This window comes from Phyllostomus discolor, chromosome 4 (genome assembly GCF_004126475.2).
Source record: "Phyllostomus discolor isolate MPI-MPIP mPhyDis1 chromosome 4, mPhyDis1.pri.v3, whole genome shotgun sequence".
Taxonomy (NCBI): Eukaryota; Metazoa; Chordata; class Mammalia; order Chiroptera; family Phyllostomidae; genus Phyllostomus; species Phyllostomus discolor.
The window spans coordinates 166504621-166526185 of NC_040906.2; the positions used below are offsets into that span (position 1 = coordinate 166504621).

A 21565-nucleotide genomic window follows, 5' to 3' on the forward strand; every position below is an offset into this window, starting at 1 on the left:
TCAGCATTTCAGCAGAGCAAGGCTGGGCTTCTCCCAGGACAGCTGAAAGCCTCTGCCGTGTGTGCCACACACTTTTCTCCAATTCAGCGATGCCTTTTACCTCCCATTAGTGCTTCTAAGTTTATTCAGGGTGCCTTAGGAAAAGCTATCATTATTATTATTCTATTAGTCTGTCGACTCCTAGGTTTTAGCCAACTGAAAATCTACACCACTTTAAATACACATTGGACTCATTATCATCCAAAATTGGCTTCCATGGAGTGATGGGCTGTGCTTCCCCAGGCATCTGTGCCCTTCATTCTGTCTCTGCCCTTACTCATCCTTTAAAGGTACATGAGAGAGAGGTGTGGGCCTAAGTTGTGCTCCTACGTCATTCCCATTTTGCATCCTCAGAAGTCTCCTTGTTATATTATTATTTCTAAAAACCAACCCAGATCTGCCATTCCTGGATGGACACAAGCCTACGAGAGAGCCAACCGCCTTAGCCTAAGATGTAAATTTCTAGTTTATGCTTGTGCCCCTGTTGTATTATAGTGGCAGCTTACAAAAAATATGTGCGGTATAAAAGGATGAAGCCTAAGGGTAAGGACAATATAGTGCTTGACAGGTGCTAGATTAGGCCGCACATTTGGCTCTTGAGTTTATAGCCGCTGAAGCAAAAAGGGACATAAGATCAGCTTCCACATGTGTAATTGCCTTTAAATAAAAACAGATCGGTTTCACAGAAGAAGCTTGGCTTTTTTTCTGTTACCTAGAATCTTTGCTCTTAGGACATCATAAAGAGGATACTGATCTAATAGTTGACATTCTCATATTTGAAATTTGGTTATCCAAGGTCATGAGCCAGTCCGTCTGTTCGAGTGTTCTTTTCTCCCTGACATATTTATGTCTGTCTGTCTAGCCTTATAAATCCTTTTCTGACATACCCAGAGTTTGGTTGGATGTGCATGACTCTAGATTAGGAAGTGACCTGGATTTACAGATGAAGCAGTTGGATTAGGTTCTTTGGGAATGTTCTTGGGGCAGTCCAACAGAGAAAACTGACAAGAGGGCGGGGGTGGGGGACTGAGGAATGAGACGAGGTGGACAGAAGGCAAAAGTCCAGGTATAAGGAATTGTCTGTACCAAGAAGTGCAGGAGCTCTGCAGAAGGGGCTGGGGTTTAGGGGAGTGCCTGGGAGCAGGTGTGTGGCCTGCACAAGTGCACTGGTGTGGTCTATAGCCTCTGGCAGGACTCGGGGGGTGGGAGACTAAACTCGTTCTCAGGAAGTTGGCCTCAGCCAAGGTGCTAGGGAGCCAGGAAGGAAACTGGATTAATGTGTTTTGAGTACCATCCTCATAATAAACTTGAAGACAAAGTTTATTCCTTTTTAATTGCTGAAGAAACTGAGATTCAAAGCTGGGCTTGGCCCCTGATTGGTTCCCAGTAGGTGTTTGGTGCATCCAGTGGGCCAGAGCTCACCCAGCTTCTGCGAGGCAGAGTGAAGACAGACCCAGTGTGCCTGCTCCTCCTCCTTGCTCCCACTCCTCTCTCGGAGGCCTCTGTCCCTCACAGCAGATGTTCAGGGCTGCAGTAGGCCTCCAGACAGCAGATGAGGGGTCCTGAGACTGCTTCTTCCTGGGCAGAGTTGGTTCCCACACCACTCAGGGGAGTGAGGTGCTTCCATCGAAGGGCATTAGAGGTAGGATTGGTGGGCGTCAGCATGTGGCAGCACTGGGAGGTTTGTGTGCCCGTCTGTGGTACATACATTTGCCAGTTTGTACAGTAACATATTTGTATGTGTGTGCACACAGATTCCACACTTTGCCTTTAAAGTTAAAGCTTTGGCTCAGTACTGTCCTTTTTCCCCGTCCATTTTAGGCCTGTCCATGTTTGACAAACAGACCAGGCATTGTTTAAAGTACAATGTACTCTCCTGCTTCTGCATTGTCATCAGAAAGTCTAGATGAAATGTTTAATTTCTCTCGGAGGTTATCTGTACTTCGTCCACTTGCCTGATGGTACATTTAGTTCTGGAACCTGGAGCTTTCCTTTGGACCACTTGTGTTGCATAGCACAAAATGTTTTTATAGAAAACTTAAGGATTCTTGCATTTGAGATGACTCAGTGTTTTCAAACTAGTAATATTAACTGGGACACACAGTGGAGAAGGGCTCCCCTGTCCCCTCCCTCCTCTTTTAGCATTTCGCCAGTCTTGCTGTCGTCCTTCCCAGGACTTCCTGTTTGCAGTGAGGCAAAAGGGACCTGTCTCCTGTGTGTAAGGTTTCATCTAAAAACACAGAGAACTCTAAATTCTTGTGACCGTCTGTTAACCATTTGCATTGCTTGGGACCTACCACGGCTGGGTGCTCAGTTGGAGCATCATCCCATAAACCGAAAGGTTGCAGGTTTGAACTGTGGTCAGGGCACATACCTAGGTTGCTGGTTCAATCCTGTAGCAGCACCTACAACAGGCAGCTGATTGATGTTTCTGTCTCACATCGTTACTTCTCTCCTTTTTTCTCTCTGTCTCCCTTCCCCCATCCCTTCCTCCCTCCCTTCCTCCCTTTCTCTCTAAAATCACTAAAAAATATATCCTTGGGTGAGGATTAAAAAAATGTATTTTATTTCACATTTTTTAAATTGATAAATCAACAAATGTGGAGATAATAGGTTTGAGTTGTTCTTTGAGTAAATTACTTCTGACATATACTCTTCACTATATTTTTGAAATGTAGCTCCTGTTTTCCTCTGCACTTGGGCTTGTTCTTTTTGCTAGTGTGCTGATTCTTTTGCGTGGACCATTGGATAGAACATTAGTTTCTTAAGCTAAACTATTTGAAACATTAAGATGTACAAAAAGATATAATCTGAGATTGTTTTACAATTAAAATTTTCTTTCATTAATGAGCTGTTAGATTTTTAAAAACCAGGTTTCAGAAATTGAGTTACAATCAGCTGTACAAGAATGCACTTACACCAGATGAGACTTGTGTGCCTAGGCACAAACTGAGCTTTCCCTTCCTCCCTCCCGTCTGCACTGCTTCTACCTTCTATCTCCCAGTCTCCTGCCTCCTCCCCCCAAAGGCAGAGGCTAAGTGGAAGCTTAGAACATCAGGGCCCACAGGAGAGTCTTTGCGGGTGAGTCAGGATGCAGCATCCTGCTGGCTGGGAAACGCTGATCTGGGCCTCCCCGAGTGTGGCCGGCTGCAGAGCAGAAAATACAGCCGGACTGGGGCCCTGCCCTCTCACGAGGAGCCTCAGCAGGGTGCTGCTGCTTTCGGCTGGGATTATTTCTTGCAACTAAGCAAACAGAACAAAATTAAAACACCGTTCGTTGTGGTGTGACTGGGAAATGGAAAAGTTTGCAGGAATATGTAATGATTTTTCATGGGAAGTAATGATAATATTTCAGTTCCTTAACATCTGTTAAGTAAGCATAGTGTTGTAGGTTCTGCAGTAGAACGTTTGAAAGTGGACATTCCTGGGGATATTTCCTCAGACTAAAGAGCCGAACCTGGTTTTGGTCCGGTGGGGCCCGGGTAGTTTGATTCAAACGTGTTCTGAGGAGAAAAACGGATTGCGTGGTGGTGCCTGCATACTGTTCTACACGCAGCTATTTTCCGTGTTCCAGCTTCACTTAACTTATTCAGAAGATTATTGTTTTTGAAAATAAGAAGAAAGTCTAAGTGGTAGGGAGAAACAGGCAGTATTTAAACTGGCCTGTGTAATTTTTCCTGATCACGCGCAGCCCGCGTTCTGGAGCTCCGTGCTGGAAGCGCCCCCTGACTGGGTCGGGAGACTGGACCTGGCCACACAGGCACGTGCACAGCCGGATCCTTGTTTACTTCCTCTCCAAGTTTTGGGGACATTCAGTCCTGTGGCCTGAGTGCCTGCACAAGCTCTCCTGCCAGCGTCCACTCTCAGCACCGCCATTCCTGGCTGTCTTGGAAAGCGCTTCATCCGTGAGGCGGGCTGCTTTTCTTCGAGTGCAGGCGTTATTCCCCAGCCATGCCCCTTTTCCCACATGCCGGTGCAGACCCTGCATTCCAGCCCAGCGGTGCTACCTCCGCCTCAGCTGCTGTTAACTTGAAGAGCAGGAGGAGGAGTCAGGGAGGGGGTGGATCTTGCCAGAGCCCCGCGTGTGGCTGGAGGTACAGCACCAGGTCCACTAACTAGTATTTGGGAAAACAAAGCTTTCTTTAGGTGCTTGTGGGAACTTTAGGGGGCTCTTGAATTACACAGTGCTGGCTAATGTGGATTCTAAGACAAGGCCTCCTAATTCCAACTGTTTTATACTGAGTGTTAGCCAAGCTTAAGTGATCCCTGGCAAGTTCATGAATAATCAAAACAAAGGCATGTTGCCGAGGCTGAAACTGTTACAAAAAATCAAGTGGTATGTTTTTTTCCCCCAAGGACACTTTTTACCCTCTAGAAAAGATACTTATTCGTAATCAAAGGATATCATGTTCTATACAATAAGTCATAATAAAAAACTTTTCAACATTAGTATGCAGACAAAACAGGCACATAGTTAAATGTGAAGACTGCAACTCATTAACAGGATTTAATTTAAATCCTTTTTTAAAAACGGATACTAGTCAAATTAGAAGGACTGAGTAGAGGTAATGGATAGACAAAAGTACTTATTTAAAGTAATGGGCAAGAGTTATGAATGGAGAATTGAGGCTGATGTTTCTATCAGAATTTTGGATGCCATGCTCACACATTCTATTATGATATAAAACATATGCACCTTTTCTCCATTTAGTCTTGGATTCATTGCTTTTTTTATGAGACTCATGTTACAGCTTTCAGACTGAAGGGAACATGGGAGCTCATTCTGGGTCAGCCACCTCATTTGATAGAAGAAACCGAAGCCCAGAAATGGTGGTGGGCTCAGAATGGTCAGAAAATGGGCTTTGCACTCCATGCCCTTCTAAATAGAAGATGTTGCTGCCTGCCTCTGTGACTGCTACAAAGACCTGCTTGGAGCCTGGTCTTTGGGGGCTGCAGGTACAAAGATTTCTTGTTGCTGCTTCTGGGGTATGAGTTTCACAAGCCATAGTGGGTGTAGCTGGACTCACTGGGAACCTTTCATAATGGGTGGTCTGTTTACATCCAGAATAGCCATGCCTGTTGCAAGGGAGGCAAGCATCCTGATGCTGAGTAACATGTGAGGGGTGCACTTTTTATCTGTCGGAACAGTGTTTCTCCAGTTGTATTCCTTGGAAACGGTAGTAGGCTTTATGATTTGGGCAGTTAGCTTAAACAAACAGGACTTCTCTGGGCAACCCCACCTCAGGGGCAGTCCCGTCACCTCCTCCTGGTGGTGGGAGTCAGCGTGAAGTCCAGAATTCTGACTCATCAGGCAAAAGCAGAAGGAGCAGAACCGTGTCACACTGGAGCCCCGAAGTTCACGCGTCGGTCAGGCATTCAGGAAGCAGCACATGAAAATTTGCTTGGATACAGTTTCCTCATAGTTCTTCAGCAGCTTGAAATAACATCTTGAGTTGGCAGTAAACAAAATCTCAGGTTATCATTTTTCTTTTTATGTGATTGAACAAGTTTTATTGTATAGGAAGGTGAAGCGAAAGAGAACTTTGTATTCCTGAGGCCAAGGGTTTTGGAATCTTCTCTTTATATAGTCACTTGTAGGTTCCAGTTACCTTGAAAGAAAGAAATAATAGTATTCTTAAAAAGTTTATGTACCTGTTTTAAAGTTAACGACTGCCACCTTTTTATTTAAAAAATTGGAAAATTTTGGTATTTTGATACAGTGGGAATACTACGCAGCAATAAAGAGAAACAAACCACTAATTCAAAAATGGATGATCTCAGAATTATGCAAAAGAAGAGTACACACTATTTGATTCCATTTGTATGAAGTTCTAGAAAAGGCAAAACCAACTCGCAGTGACAGAAACCGTATCAGTGATTGCCAGGGGCCATGAAGGTCAGGGAGATTGACTGCGGAAAGGGCTGGAGGAAACTTTCTGGGGAGATGGAAATGCTCTGTGTCTTGATTGTGGTGATTACACTGGTATAAATGTGTCAGAGGTTCATTTAACTGTATGCTTAAAATGGGTGCATTTTTTTTGGTTTATAAATCATACCTCAAAAAAGTTGATTTAAAAAGAAAAGAAAGTTTATAAAAGGCTATGGTTGGATTTCTTTGTGTAACTTGAAGAACAAATGGTAAAAGGACCAGTTTTTAAGCACTGTCGGCTAGGCCCTTTGCTTTCACGTTTCTTGAGTTATTTCTGTATTCCCCATCTCTTCTGCCTTCCTCCTTGCTTCCTGATTTGAGTAATAGAAATCCTTTCTTTTTTAGGAACTTAGACTCCTTGTTAGCAGTGTGCAGGAATGTGTTTTAAATTCACCTGAAATTATTTTTGAAGAGAGAGGTTCGGTACTCATTGATGGTTTTCCGGAATGGAAGCTTGGGGGGAGAGGGTGTGTGTCCCACATGTGGTCGAGTGGTGGTTCCTCACACCTGTCTAAGCGTCTGTGTGAATGCAGAAAGAGAGTGCCATGAATTTTGCCTCTGGCATTTGCCTGCCAGCTGGTGCCTCGGGTCACACATTTGTTGTGGTTTCAGAGTCTGTGAGAAGCCATTTGCTGAGAGGGTGCTGAGAATGGTCCCTGCCTGTAGTAATTCAGGGGGTGAGGGGAGGAGGAGGATTCTAGTGTTCTCATTGCTCTCCAATCTCAGTACCATTAGAGATCAGAGAGGGCATTTTTCTAGTGTGTCCACAGAGAAATGGATGCTTGCTTAGAAATGTATAATTTAGAGGTTAATTTGAACATTTAGGTATTGGGAATATTGTTGAGTGTTTGTTTTTAAAGTTCAAGTCCTCCATGTATACAAGGTCTATCTGGAGAAAGTCCAGCCATTGTTAATATAACAATAATGTTTTGAGTGACATTGATGTAACCCGCCAGCCAAGGAGAGTGGACCGAAATCCACAGTGACAGCTTCACTGAAGTCAGTGGGGGTGGTAGACACCACTGAGTGAGCATGTGTACTGTGTGGCTGTCACATTCAAAATGCCTGAGTGAATACAGCAATGAATCTTTGTCAAATTTTGCATTAAGCTTGAATATTCCTCCGCAGGAACTATTCAGATGATTCAGAAGGCTTTTGGGGACAATGCAATGAGTGCAGCGCAAATAAAAATATGGCACAAATGTTTCAAAGATGGCTGACAATCTGTTGAAAGTGATCCATGTTCCAGAAGGCCTGCAGCAAGCAGAACACCTGAGAATGTTGAACGTGTACAGGCTGCAGTCAACAAAGATCAGCCCCTGAACTAGGTATAAGAACTAGAAGTTGATCTGGGGATTTCAAAAATTACTGGCTTTTCCCAAAAACAAAATTGTCTTTGAAAAGGAAGAAATTTCAGACTGTTGATGAGATTCAGGAAAATACAATGGGGTAGCTAATGGTTATTCCAACAAAGGATTTTGCAGAGGGTTTTGAACAGTGGAAGAGATGCTGGGAGAACTGTGTGAGGCCCCAAGGTGCCTACTTTGAAGGGGACTGAGACATCATTGTCCTATGTACCATGTTTCTTGTATCTTGTATCTTTTTCAATCAATCAATCAATCTCTCTCTCATATAGTACATGGGTGGATACTTTCTGGACAGACCTTATAGTCAAAGTTGTCCTCTAAGAAAAAAACCAGCTTGTTCTTAATGGATCATGTTTGTTGGATTTGGTACAAGTGTTTTTTCTTAGATGGGAGGATTACACATTATAGTAACAAGATGTTCTTTTATTTCCTGGTTTATCAAAAGATGTTGATTGTGAAATAGGGTGTGTAGATATTTTAGATCTTAATGTTTTTAAATAGATGAGCCTGAACGAGTGAGGAAAGGTTGAATCTGAAGGTTAACTATGCCTAAGGCAAGCTAGAAATTGAGGGGAAGGGCAGGGAGAACTAAATGTTTTTTTCCTTATCATGTGTTTCTTTGGGACATTTTTTTGGTTTTGTGTTTGTATGTGTTTTCTTAACTGATTTTTCTTCAAAAACCACAAAACAAAAAGAGAAAAGACAGCATGAAGTTGTATGCTGATACTCCTCCTCCTCTCTCATTTTTCCCTCCCCCCAAAATTGTTAGGTTAATTAGAAGGGAAGGGTAAAAGGGCAGCTTAAGATTTTTAGATTGATTTAAGCCACATGGTTATAAAAAGATGAAAACAGGTGAGGTTTGGGAAACATTAGAGAAGAGGAAAGGAGAGTTCCTGTTCTCCTTCCCCTTCTTGGGAGAGATACAGAATATCAAAAGCCTGCTCTATGTTCCTAAGGTTTAGAAGCCAAATAAATGAACAAAGCTGTCAAGTTACTGGAGTTTTGGTTTCTCACTAATAGAATGAAGGTGCGGAACAGTCTCATGGACCACAGTGGCAGCATCCAAGTTCTGCAGGGGTTTCTGAGAGTTGAGAGGCATTCAGTACTGTCCTCCTCCTTCCCCACCTCAGCCACTTGGGCATCCCTCTGACATTCCCTTCTTCAGGCTTGGGCCATGTTGTTTTTTCATTACTGCTTTATCTAAGAATATAGATGGCCGGTTTGGGCTGTTTCCCCAGTAGAAGGCCCAGGTCTTTCATTCCCCCTTGAGCCCTCTGGGACTCTGGGTCTGGTGTGTTGTGGTGACCTTGTCAGGTTAGGTTGGGACAGATGGGCCTCATCCCCAAATGTGGCTGGCTTTGTTGAACCTGGCAGAGCTCCAGCAGTTTCCACACTGAGTCCTGCTGGTCCCTGTGCTGTGAGATACGAATGGGCTTCACCTGACCGGTTTTGTGTGCGTATGGGGGGCTCTCTCCCCCTTCATGTGCTTGTAGAAACCATTTCAGAACATGTATGACAATGGGCTGTAGGTGTCAGGGACACCGATTTTGGTGATATTCATGATCCAAGGGATTTTCACGGTGTTTTCCCAAACAACACTAGTAAGAACTAATAGTCCTCTTTATCCTCCTGGTATTTTACTGTTGTGCTCAAGGAGAGATTTGGAGCGAATTTTTTTTTAGAGGCATGGCTTCCACCCTTCCTCCTCTTCCCTCCCCTAAGCAGCTAGGTTATGCAAACTCTCCTCAAGCCAAGAATTGTTGAGGCCAAAAGCCTTCAGCTTATTTTTGTTGCATTTGTGAGAGGTGTGAGCATATAGTGTTTTTTAGGTAATGATGAGTATTGCAGATTGAGTTTTTAAGAATACTGGGAGTATTTCTGAAGAAGGAAGTAGAGTGAAAACACTTTGCATGATCAATGTCACCTCTCTAATTCTTAAGCCGAATTTAATGATATAGAAAAACTTTGGCGTTTATTATATTGAATTCATTTTCTAAGCGTGGTCATAGTTTTGTATGCAATACAGCATAAATTTTTTTTTTAAATACAAAAGCCCCTTGACCAGTGTGGCTCAGTTGGTTGGAGCATTGTCCTGTAACTGAAAGGTTGCATGTTCAATTCCCTAGGTTGCGGGTTCAATCCCCAGTCCGAGTGTGTGTGGGAGGCAGCTGATTGATGTTTCTCTCTCACATCAGTGTTTCTCTCTCTTCTTTCTCTCTAAAAGCAATGAAAGAATGTTCTCAGGTGAGGATCACAAAACAAAACACAAAAGCTCTTGGGCACTGGAGACCCTTTTTTCCTTTCATTGCAATCATTTAAATAACTTTTTATAGTTTTTGTGAATTTCATTGTTTGATCTCTGTTAGAAGTTTGTTAAAATCCCAAAGATTGGTTATTTACTCTAGAAAAGAAAGGAGTAACGAAGGAAATATTATAGTCCCTGCCTTCTAACGTCTCCTGCTTCTGGGACTTGAGGATGGATCCTGCTTTTCTGTTCATAGGAAGTGCCGAGGGAGCTTCCGGGGTTGGGTGCACACGAAACCATAGTGGCCTCTGGAAGACCCCGTATGACGAAGGGTCTGCTGGTGTTCACATGCCAACCTGCCATTTCATTTTTCTAGTGATGACCTTCATAGTTCTGGGAATTGATTTTACATAAATGGGCCAAAAATAAGGTATTTCAGCATTCCAGTTCCCTGTCATTCTGCCCGACTCTGCACTAGGCCGTGCAGTTGTGTCTTCACTTGTCCTCAGGGGGAAGCGCAAGGACATGGATGATGTCGTTGGACAATGTGAAGAGACTGACATCTCACAGATGGTAAATTCTTGGTGAGATGAAAAGGAGAGCCAGAGCTGAGAGGGTCGCGTTGAGCCGTTAAAACAGTACCCTCCTCCCGAAGGTGCACCCTTTCAACTGCTCTGTTCCGTTACATGCAGAAGCCCACCGGGCTGCGTCTGGGTGATAGGCTTGGGCACGAAGATTGCTTGTGATTCTGAATGTGGAAGGCACTCTTCTTTTCAGCTGCAAGGATGCTCATTTAAGAGAAATTGCTTTCTTATCAAATGAAATGATTGTGCTGTTTTTAATTGGATCAGGACATCTTCATGCTGCCTTGTGGTATTTATATCCATTCTGAATAATGACTGTGTGGAATCAGGGATTCTGTGGGCTAAATTTAATCTGGCAGTTTAGAGCAAAGGGGTACTATGACTCCATTATGTGTTGTTATCAGTCCCCTGAGCCCAGCATTCTCTTGGTTAGATACCCCATATTTTAATATGTTTCAAGGATTTTTTTAAACACAATTATTCTTCAGTTTTAATGGGCTTTGGTGGCTCATACTATAGACCTGACTCCCGCACAGTGAGTGCAGTAGCCAGGGAGCTATTTCAGGAACAAACCTCATGTTTCCTCTAATTTTTAATAAGCACTTAGATCTGCCTGACTCTTGAGATGTATCACAGAGTCCATCACATGCCACCTACTACAGTACTAAAGAGGTACTAAAATTAGAATTCATGCTTTGCTTTTTAAAATTAGTGATTCTGCTTCCTTTGCTGAAACTTATAGTCATCCATGCTTGTTAAATAACCTCTTCTAAACCCATAAATTCTAGGCTAGAATTTGAGAACCTTCAAACTAAAGCAAGCAAGAAAAAACATTGTAAAAAATATAAACATAATTCCCCCTCATGGAGTTTTGAGATTCCCAGTTGCATGGCAGGGCATGTGTTTTCCTTTAAGGATTGGTTCCCATGGAATTCATGATACATACAATTGTAGGTTTTCTCTGCTTTGATCTTTGCCTTTTTTTTTAATTCTCTCTTCTGTGTTCCCTAGCCTAGGGAGGGAAAAACCCCCTTGCCTCTCTCAGTCTGAAGCGGTCTTCCCTGGAATTGTGTTTTTCAGCAGTTTCTTCATAGTCCCTTGAGTCACCTCAGGCACAGAGGAGAATGTATTGGCTGACTTCTGCAGACTTGTTGCTACCCAGCTCTGCTGATTCGAACAGCGTAGGGTGGGGATGACAGGGGATTACCAAGCAGTTGCTGAGTGATTAATTGAAATGAGGCAACCACAAGCAGGATGCGAAGAAAAGAGCCACTGGGATGCATTGCCCCATTGCTCTGAACCACTTGCTGGAAAATGGAAAATCTAAAGCTCTCTCTTTAACAAAGTTGTTAAGGAGAACATGAGTCAGAGGTGTAATTCCAAAGGTTTGGGGTTGTCCAGATTTGGAGGTGGGGGGAGAAGAGGAGTGTCACACATTGTATGGTGATTGACTTACTGGAAATTCACCATCATGGAAACAAAAATTTAGGGAAAGAATTCTGAATACCTTCTGGGAAGGCTCCCATTTGTGAGATTGGCTTGGCAGAAAAATGGCTTTCAAGAATGCTAACTAGATCTGTATAGCGAGATGCGGATGGCTGATTTATATAGCAAAGTGCGGAAAGTCCCCTTTCCTGTTACTGGGACCGGTGATGGCTGGAGATTTCCAGCCCAGGGCAGGGGCCACCTCCACTTGATCCCCTGCCTCTGTCACTTTTGGTTTCTTACAATGGCCAGGAAGGAATTTCTTTCTTGTCTGTGAATGTTCTTTCTCTCTCCCCTTTCTTTTTAGATGTAATTAGTAAGCTGATCACCAACAATTGTTATATAAGAAAGTCGAGATGTAAGCCGAGTTCTTAGAAAATGGTATGCGGCCTGTTTGCTTCTTCCTAGACCAGAGAAACTGCGAGTACAGGTTATTTTTTATTCCCTGTTCTCCACTTCCTTTTACCCTGTTATTTTTCCAGTTAATAAGTAAACGACCCTTTTGAGTGGAAACAGGTTGGTGAACGTCCTTTAAAGACATAACCTTTTTTAATGAGGATTTTCTTTTAAGACAGGGCAATTTTATATGAAAGAGAAAGATACAATTCTGCTAGGTACTAACTTTGTTGCTTATTCCAGGACCAAAATATATATATTAATTTCTACATACCTGTATGTGCTCACCTCTGCCTAACATAGGGGCATGTGTGTGTACATATCACAGCAGCCATTGTGGATTTATGTTTTGAATACAATTATTTTTATTTAAATGATATTCAGTATTTGATTTGGAAAGCAGCATAAATAGTTCAAGACTATAGGCTGTTCATAATTCTGTGCATTATGACCTCACACACAATATGTGTGTGCCTTACCCTGGAAGTCAGTGGGAATGTTATGTTTCTACAAAGACACTCTAGTCTTTTCCTTGATAATCAGCCACAGAAAGCTTCAGTGTGCCAACTTTTGATTGTAGTTCCGTGGATTTGTTTTCTAAAACCCTTCTCCCACCCTCCTTTAAAAAACAAACAACTTAGTCCTGGCCAGGTGGCTCAGTAGGTAAGAGCGTCGTCCCCCTATGCCAAGGTTACAGGTTCAGTCCCTGGTCAGGGTGCATACAAAAAACAACCAGTGAATGCATAAACGAGTGGAACAACAAATCGATGTCTGTCTCTCCCCCCAACCCCTCCCTCTCCTCCTCCATCCCCTCATCACTCTCTAAAATTAATTTTTTTTAAAAAACCAACAACTCAGTCCATTAAAATCTGACTTACAGACTTTGAAATGCTGTGAAATAACTGAGAAGCAAGACCATCCCATGTCCACTTACGTGGCTGCTTCTGTTAAGGGCTATCTTGCTCTTCATGGGGATTCCAACTACTTTCTGTCTCATTTGTGTTTGATTGTGGACATGCATTGTCCCTTCAAGTTTATTTTTAAAATGTAGCCACATTTTGACAAGAAAGCATTGGATGATTTGACTTTTTTCCTTAAAGACCCATCTGAATTTGTATCAGTCCTCTGAGCAAGATTGAGCTGCTGCCCAGCTGACTTGCTACTAGGTGTTCCTGTCTTTCAAGATTTCTGAGGGTTAAGCCATTCCCTCCCTCCCTCCCTCTCTCCCTTCCTCCCTTTCTCCCTGCCTCCCTTCCATGGTAATTATTTATTATTTACTGAGATATAATTGACATATAACATTGTATTAGTGTTAGGTACACAACATAATGATTTGATATATTTATATATTGAACAGTGATTACCACAATAAGTTTAGTTAACATCCATTACCAACAAGTAGTTAACAGTTTTGTTTTGTTTTGTTTTGTTTTGTTTTGTTTTGTTTTTAAGCCATTCCCTATAACAGACTACTGACAAAACCCAGTTGTGTTACCTGGGAGGACTAACTGAACACACATTGGTGTTCCATGGATACAAGTCTTTAAAAGTTGATTTCCTTTTATTATAAACTATACATGTTCACTGAAGAAAATTTGAAAATTACAGGTTGCAAAAATGAAGAAAATAAAAATCACCTGTAGTTCTTTAGTTTGTTGTTAACATTGCATTGTGATTATTTCCTGGTTGTTTCTTTGACTGGAATTAAGTATTATTCCTATGGCTTTAGGAATAACGGTGTATTATATTCCTAAACCTGGTTTCCCCTTAAGCATTAAGAACCTTGTGATCCTATGTCTTAACTAGTTTTAATAAAGGGGTGAAATTATGGATACTTTCCATGTCATGAAATAATAATGACTTAAAAATGAACACCTTACTTTGAAATAACTGTAGATTCACATGCAATTGTGTGAAATAATACAGAGAGGTCCCCTGTACCATCACCCAGGCCCCCCGAGTGATAGCATCTTGCAAAACTACAGTGCACACAACCAAGGTCCCCACACTGATGGTCGAGACACAGAACCTTGCCATCACCACGAGGGCTTCTCCTGTTGCCCCGTTATAGTCATACCTGCTTTCTTTCCCCCATGTCCACCTTGAACCCTGGCAATCACTAATCTGCTCTCTCGTTTTATAATTTATTCATTGCAGGAATGTTAAATAAGCGGAATCACACAGTATGTGACCTCGTGAGTTTGGTGTTTTCCATTCAGCCTAATTCCCTGGAGGCTTATCCAAGTTGTTACCAATATTAATTGTTTGTTCCTGTTCGTTGCTGAGTAGTATTCCATTATGGATATATCACACTTTATCAGTTGATGAGTATTTGGGTTATTTCCATCTTTTGGCTATTTTGGATAAAGCTGCTATGAACTTTTGTGTTAACATAAGTTTCATTTCTCTGGAATAAATGACCAACGATATCACCTGAATGATGGCATAGTATTTCATTGTATAATATTGTTTTATTATGTGAAATAAACATGTCATTTATTTAGTTTGTTATTTTTAGATGGATTGTTATAGCCCTCTTGCCCCAGCCCTACCCCAGTTTTTTTGCAGTTATAAATATCACGGATGAGAATCCTATAGGTAAGTGTTAATGTATCTTTTATTTCCAGAAGTGAAATCGATGCCTCAGAGTATGCAGAACTTTAAAGCTTTACTTTTTCCCTTAGTATCTCTCTTTTTTCTTTCAGGAAGGACTTTAAACTCCTGCCAGCAATGTATGGAAGTGCTCACTTCTCGTACCCTTGCCAACCCAGAGCATCATTACTTTAAAGATCTTTGTACATTTCTGTCATACTCTTGTAGCAGCATGTACTTAAGCCTGACAGTTAGTTTTCTAGCCCCACTTTGCCTAAGAAAATCTTCCAGAGTAACAGAGATACCATAACAATCTTGTTTTTGCATGAAGTTTGTGACTCTGCTGAAGTGGTTTTGTAGAGCCTCGAGGATTCGGTATAAGGTGGATACAAGGAATTATAAGAGATCTCTGAGTCCTCCCATTCTTGTGTGTTGTCTCCTGTTGTGCCTTATCCAGAAGAGGTAGGCAAGGGTGGGCTGTCATAAATGAAAGCCTTAAAGACCAAAGCTTCGAGAGGTGACTCAATTTACATAAAGGCTGATTAATATAAACAGTGTAGGTGAGAGTGCGTGTGTGTCTTATGCAGTGCAGTAGCCCATTGGAGAGACAAGAGTTAACTATGGTCTTTTAATGGCACTATTGAGAGTAGGCAGAGTTGGTAAGATGCTTTTTTTCCCTCTTCCTTCCAGTAAAGTGTTTCAGTGTTTCTCTGTGTGACTAGGCAGTGATTTTGAAGCAATAAAAGACAGGTAAAAATATTTATATATAGGCATACCTCAGTGCTCCTTAACTTCAGAACTCATCAAACCCTGTACTGGCCACTTGCTTGCCACCCTGCTCTCGTGTGATGAACCCAAGGTTGGTTTGTCAGTGTCAGGGTAGCTTGCAGACTCTGCACCTGTCAGTTTCTGCACTTGTCTGGAGTTCAGGAATGACTTGACCAGACTGAGGTATCAAAACTTGAAAATGTATTTACTTGTGTTTTCTGAGATAAATAAATCTTTGGTAGAATTCTACTTTTTGGTAGAATATGGCACATTCCTCCAGATGTAAGATTTTTTTTCTTTTTGTGTTTCAAGATTTGTAGCTTTCTCTTTTACTTATGCTACGATATTTAAGATGAATCAGGCTGATTTCAGTAAAAATCGTTTTACTGTTAGAACGACAGATTACTCTTATAGAAGATTGAATGATTTCAGAGGAGATTGCATGCACTAATTTGTTTGGTGCTATGCTAGTGTCATCTGACAAAGAAAGACATCCCCAGGGAATCTTTGACTGTGAAATTGAGTAGGAATGGTGATTTAAGCTACTCTGAAAGAATATGGTGTTAAAGGATGATGAAATGCAAGCAGCATTAACTAAAATGGTGATGTTTGATTCTAATCTGAGTAGTTTTAGGAGATAAGTCAGCATCATGCAAAATTAGCTTATTCAGGGGTTCAGAAGGTACTAGCAGATGTAAGAACTTATACTTTCAACAAACGAGATTTATTGCATAGATATTTCAGGAAAGGTTTGCTCATGCAAATCTAGAAGTATGGTGGATATGATAAGTAATAAAGAGGAACTGAAAGACAACAGTATATTCCTTGGTAAAATTAAATGAGGTGAAAATAAAAAAAATTCCTTTGTCCTTTTCAGTGACAGGTTAAGTTTTTGTGGATTATTATACCTTCATATGGCTCTGGAAGAACTTCCCAACACATTTTATATATTTTTTTTTAATTTTACTTGTTCAAGTACAGTTTTCTGTCTTGTACTCCCCACATTTTATATTCTTGTTGGTTTGGGGCCTTTGCCTGGAGTGTGAATAGTCCTAAAACTGTCTTGAAGAGTGGAGACTTCATATAATTTAATACTACATGATATTATGTTCAACATCGACCTATTTGTGAATAAGACATAGTCAATTCACATTCATTGTGACAAATTATTGTTATAGTTTAGGGTCTCTGCTAGAAATGAATAGCCTGTGAATTCGGCCGCCCCTTGTCCCCCCACCCCCGAAATAGCGAGCCTGGATGTTTCAGGTCCCCTTAAGTTTCTGAGTGTTAGTTTTTGTTGTTGCCTTTTTGTTGGTTTGGTTTGGACCCTTAGTATCCAGAGAGTTGTCCTACCTCTGGTTCATCCCTGGGGAGATGCCCTCACGTGGCACATCTGAAGTCACAAGTGAGTGGTGAGTTTGAGACTTCTCCCATTTCGTGGTGACATGGCTCACCCATGGATTAATAACGGCTCGATAAGACGAGAGAAAAGGGTATTTAAAGCCAGATGCTTCTGTTCTGCAGATTTTTTTTATACTGTACCACAGGGACGTGGCCTCTCGGTTTTATAATTTTCATTTTTAAGTTTAAGATGTCATGTAGGCCAAAATAAACTTTTTATTTAAAGTAAGTGAAGTTCATAGTCACAATCTTTTATGATGGGGATCCTTTTGTTTATGTACTGCTCATTTTTTGAACACACACTGTGTATCAGACGCTGTGCTAGGCCCTCTATATATAATATTTCTCATTTCTCAGACAAGGAAACAGGCTTAGAACAATTAAAAACTTACTCAAACTGGGCCCTAGCTAGTGTGGCTCAGTGGATTGAGCATTGGCCTGTGAACCAGAGGGTCACTGGTTCAATTCCCAGTCAGGGCACATGCCTGGGTTGTGGGGCAAATCCCCTGTGGGGGTGCATGAGAGGCAATCACACATTGATGTTTCTCTCCCTCTCTTTCTTCTTCCCTTACTCTCTCTCTACAAATAAATAAATAAAATCTTTAAAAAAACAAAAAAATTACCCAAACTGGTACTTGTTAGTAAAATAAAAAGGGTGGAATTTCAGAGCAAACTACCTTAATTTCACAAATGCTTCAGGGATGATTGGAATCACCCTAGAAAGAGATTTGTTTGTTTTAGTTAGCATAAGGAATATTGGGGTGTTCCTGTTTTGATTACCTGCTTAGATAAAATGAGGAGCCAGGACAGACAGGTGAGGGGGGCAAGCGTGGAAATGTAGCATGAGGGAGAGGTAGGACAGGACATTAGAAAGTTAGGTTGAAGGGAAAAGTCACAGATGCAAATATTTTGTAAAATGTAGTACTTTCACATCACTCTAAAGGCCAGAAAAAAGTTTTATCTTGTAACGTGAGTATGTGATACTTGATAATTAATTACTTTGCAAATTATCATTGGTGAAATGTTTTGGATATATTAATGTAAGAATTACAAGCAAAGTAAGACAGTGTGTGCCACGAAGCAACTTTGGCCTGAAGCAGGACAATTATAAATTTATAAGAGGTGGGGCCAGGTCAGAACACAACTCACTTGGTTTGATAGGAGGCTGATCAGTCTCTTCTTTGGTTGTCAACAGTGTTCATCTCAGTTAATGACTAATTGTTGCTCCAGCCCTTATCTGGAGATGAGGAATTCTTTTTGAAACTAATTCCACAGTACATCACCCCTTTTGTTTACCACCACCAACTGTACCCTGGCTCCTCTTCCCAGGGGCGGTTCATTGGCACGCCTGTCTGGTAGGGTGGTGGTTTCCGCATAGCAATCAGGCCTCTGCAATTGTGATGTCCCTCCCCCTCACGCTAAACTCTCTGGGTTCTTGATACACAGTGGCAGTGCCACTGGTAGAACAAAAATCAAAAGGAGAAGAGGGAAAGAAGCCTTCTTACATGTGATGTGTCTGTATAGTTCTGCCACCCTGTGATTGAGGAGACCCCATTAACAGCTTTCCTCTCCTTCCCAGGAAGCAGCCTTGTGAACAGGCAAGTTCAGAGAGCCAGGGAGCCAACAGTCTTTTTCTAGGGCTTTACCACGGGCTTAGTCTGCGTGTTTTGAATGGTTAAAATGTGTGTGTTGATCACATTTAGCACGTGCTAGTCCCACAGCTGTTTTAAGAGCTGGCACTTGGGCTGATGCTGTGTCTGGTTACTGTTTGCTGTGACACGGGGTGTGGGGGTAGCGTCCCTCCCCACGCGGTGGCTCAACAGGAGTACAGTGAAGAAGGCAGTGCCAGTTCAGCCAGCAAGTTTCCATGTTCACTTTTGGTTTTGTTATTTTTAAAAAACAAATGACTCCCCCCCCCACCCCCCCAGGGATATTAGAGTATTTAGGAGCAAGGTGTTGTCATTGGTTCTCAGACTCACAGAAGTTAGAACTGGGCTTTCTAATTACTAACTTTGGTGTTTTGTCTTTCATACTCAAAGGGGCATACCGTACTTAGGAAAGATTTTATCCCTAGTCGAAATAATGGGTAGGCCGAAAAGTCTGTGGTTTTTCCCATAAAATAAGAGACACATTTTTCATTTGCACCAATAACTTTATTGATTTGGATATTTTGAGTATGCCAGCTATCTCCCTTGTGGTAGAAGGTTGATTGTTCTCAATTACTGTCTAGATTTGATCACTACGGACCTCAACTGGTCTACTTGGCCATGGAGCATTGTCCAGAGAAAAACCTCTAGTACGAAACTTCACAGACTACTTTTGACACATTCAGTCACAGCACCTCCTCTGTTCACTGTACAAATCTTTTTTGCATTTCAGTTGTGCTTCTGCCTTTCTTGAAATAATAAAGCGTAGTATGCTGAAAATGTCGCTTATTTTCTTCCACCTTCAATATTAAAATAGCTACTCAAAAATTCACCAATTTTGATAAATTGTTTTAAATGCACATTGATATGACAGCTGTCACAATACAATCTAACAAAATTGTTTCAAATGCAGTTAAAGACAAGCATTACGAGAGCCATCTTATGGGAAAAGCTGAATGAACTTTTTGGCCAACCCACTACTGTAGAACAATAATAATTTCTACTCTTTTCTTCAGAAACTTGCTTCACTAGTTCCGGTAAGGTTAGATGTTTTGAAAATGCAATTAGACAATGCATTTGTTTCTAACTAACCCTGTTTGTCTTGCTCTGTTCAGGTGCTCAGGCAGTTGTGGATGAATTCTGTCTCCAAGGCCCAAGGGAGTGCCCATATTCTTATTTTTCTCCCATCCTGACACATAGCCAGATACAAGCATCCTTTTGGGGCTCACAGATTAAATTCTTTGGATGCCTTACCTACAAATGCTTAAAAGGAAGAAATTTGTTCATTTACTCAATAAATGTTTAGTGATGCCTACTACATGCCAGGCACTGAAGTACGTATTTTTTAATAGTGGATTACCCTAGAAGAATGGATCTTGGTCATTACCAGTTCTTCAGTTCAGCACAGCAGCATTCGAAGAGTTGGTGGCAGGCCTGCCCTTTAGTCTGGTCCTGTCTGCTGCCGTTTTCCAAGGACCTTGGGATCATAGGGATGTCGTAGTTGAAAGATAATGTACTAGAATGTACTAGACATTCTAGTACAGTTCCTTCATTTTGTCCATCAGGAATCATGTAGAACTTCCTTTGCTACTCCCAGTCCTCAAGATCACGTGAAATTTCTCTATGTAAAGCTTAAGTGTCTGTTTTATACTCAGAATCATCTTTAAAATGCTTGAATTGAGTGAAATCTCCAGTTCGACCCCTTGGAAAGCTGTTACCTGGATAAATTGACTGTCTTACTTAAAGATGATTTAGAACTGGCTGTCACAGACCTATTTTCTGGCATTACTAGTAGCTATACCAGAGGGGCTTATTCTCACTGGGAATTTGCTTTCTTCCCCTGGAGGGAAATGGAACATGTACTAGCCTAGAGAAACAATCCAAACTAAGTATAAGGATCCTCAAAGAACTTTTCAGAACCTGTTGGGTAAGAAAACAAAACAAAACAAAACAAAACAAAACCCAACACCTAGCCCTTTTCTGATGCTACTGCAATTTCTCTATCAAGAACGAAATCCAGAAACAGAAGCACCGTGACAGAAATCAGGAAACCAAATATTCTACCTGCTAGCCAACTCTGTCAGTTCTGAACAGAGTGTACCATTCAGGATCCCTTTTAGCTGCCTTTGGGTTTATTTGAAAACCATTCCGGTATGTTTATAAGTAGAAAGCAATATAAAATTTCTTTTTTTGGCTTTGGTACTTTTATAGGTTTTAGTATTTCTAGTAGTCAGTCTTAATAGTGTGATGAGAAATATGCTATTTTCAAAGAGGGAAAAAAATAAAAAGCTTAATTAAAAAAAATTTTTTATACCTACTGTCCCAGGGTCAGAAAACTGGCCTAGAATTCCTTGGACAGATTTGTTTTGACTTCAAGATAGCTGCTTAAACATTTAATGCTCCACGTTGTAGACCATGGTTCCTTTTGTTAATGCTGAGGTAGCCGGAGTGTTTCCCCCAGCTGCAAAGGTTTGTCAGGCAGACCTCAAGACTTTGCCTCCGTCCAAATGAACAGCCACTAGAGGACACGATGCAGAAGAGGTTATTGGAGGTTAGTTCTTAAGTGTCTTTACGATCAGTCTACTGTAGTTCACATTCAGTAAAGCAATGGTTTATAACTGGTAAGCTGAGTAAGTGGATTATCTCTAAGCCTGACTATTTTTAGCCTTTCTCCCCAAATGAATGGTGAATCGTCACGTCACTTTCAAAAGGTTTTGTTTCAGGGAGTGCTTAGGCACAAGACTGATCCCAGGAGCTGCTCCTAGGAGAACGCTGTGGGTAGGAATGGTTGTGCTGACTGAGGATAATCCCAACGTTCATGGAGAAGCACCAGGGAACTGCCTGCCCAGGTGCTAGTCCAGGTTTAGCCACTTAGTACCTGAGTGCCTTTGAGCAAAGTTGTAAAGCTCCGGGTCTTGATCTGTTTAGTTTTAAAATTAGTCAAAATACTGTCTTTCAAGGTGGTAATGAAAATACAGTATTGGAATTAGAGGTGTTACTGTTAAGAAGGCAGGTAGGAGGCGAAGTTCCAGGGAGCCAAGTGAGTTTGTTTCTTACTGCATCTCTGTTTATAATACACCACGGATCATCTTCAGGGCTAAGTATTTTGTGTT

At 41.5% G+C, this 21565-nt stretch overlaps 1 protein-coding gene and 2 long non-coding RNA genes across 4 annotated transcripts in view; 1 reads left to right on the plus strand and 2 right to left on the minus strand.

Moving 5' to 3' along the window:
• The window catches only part of FOXO3 (forkhead box O3), a 108905-nt gene that overhangs the window by 20627 nt on the left and 66713 nt on the right, over positions 1 to 21565 (plus strand). The gene's annotated exons all lie outside the window — the stretch shown is intronic.
• LOC118500295 lies at positions 6081 to 19851 on the minus strand. Its single transcript, XR_004902856.1, has 3 exons — positions 19840 to 19851; positions 13028 to 13033; positions 6081 to 6255 (listed from the first exon to the last, which is right to left on the minus strand). It is a non-coding gene; the product is annotated as an uncharacterized LOC118500295 (long non-coding RNA).
• LOC118500296 lies at positions 15318 to 15983 on the minus strand. The gene is made up of 2 exons (XR_004902857.1): positions 15748 to 15983; positions 15318 to 15701 (listed from the first exon to the last, which is right to left on the minus strand). It is a non-coding gene; the product is annotated as an uncharacterized LOC118500296 (long non-coding RNA).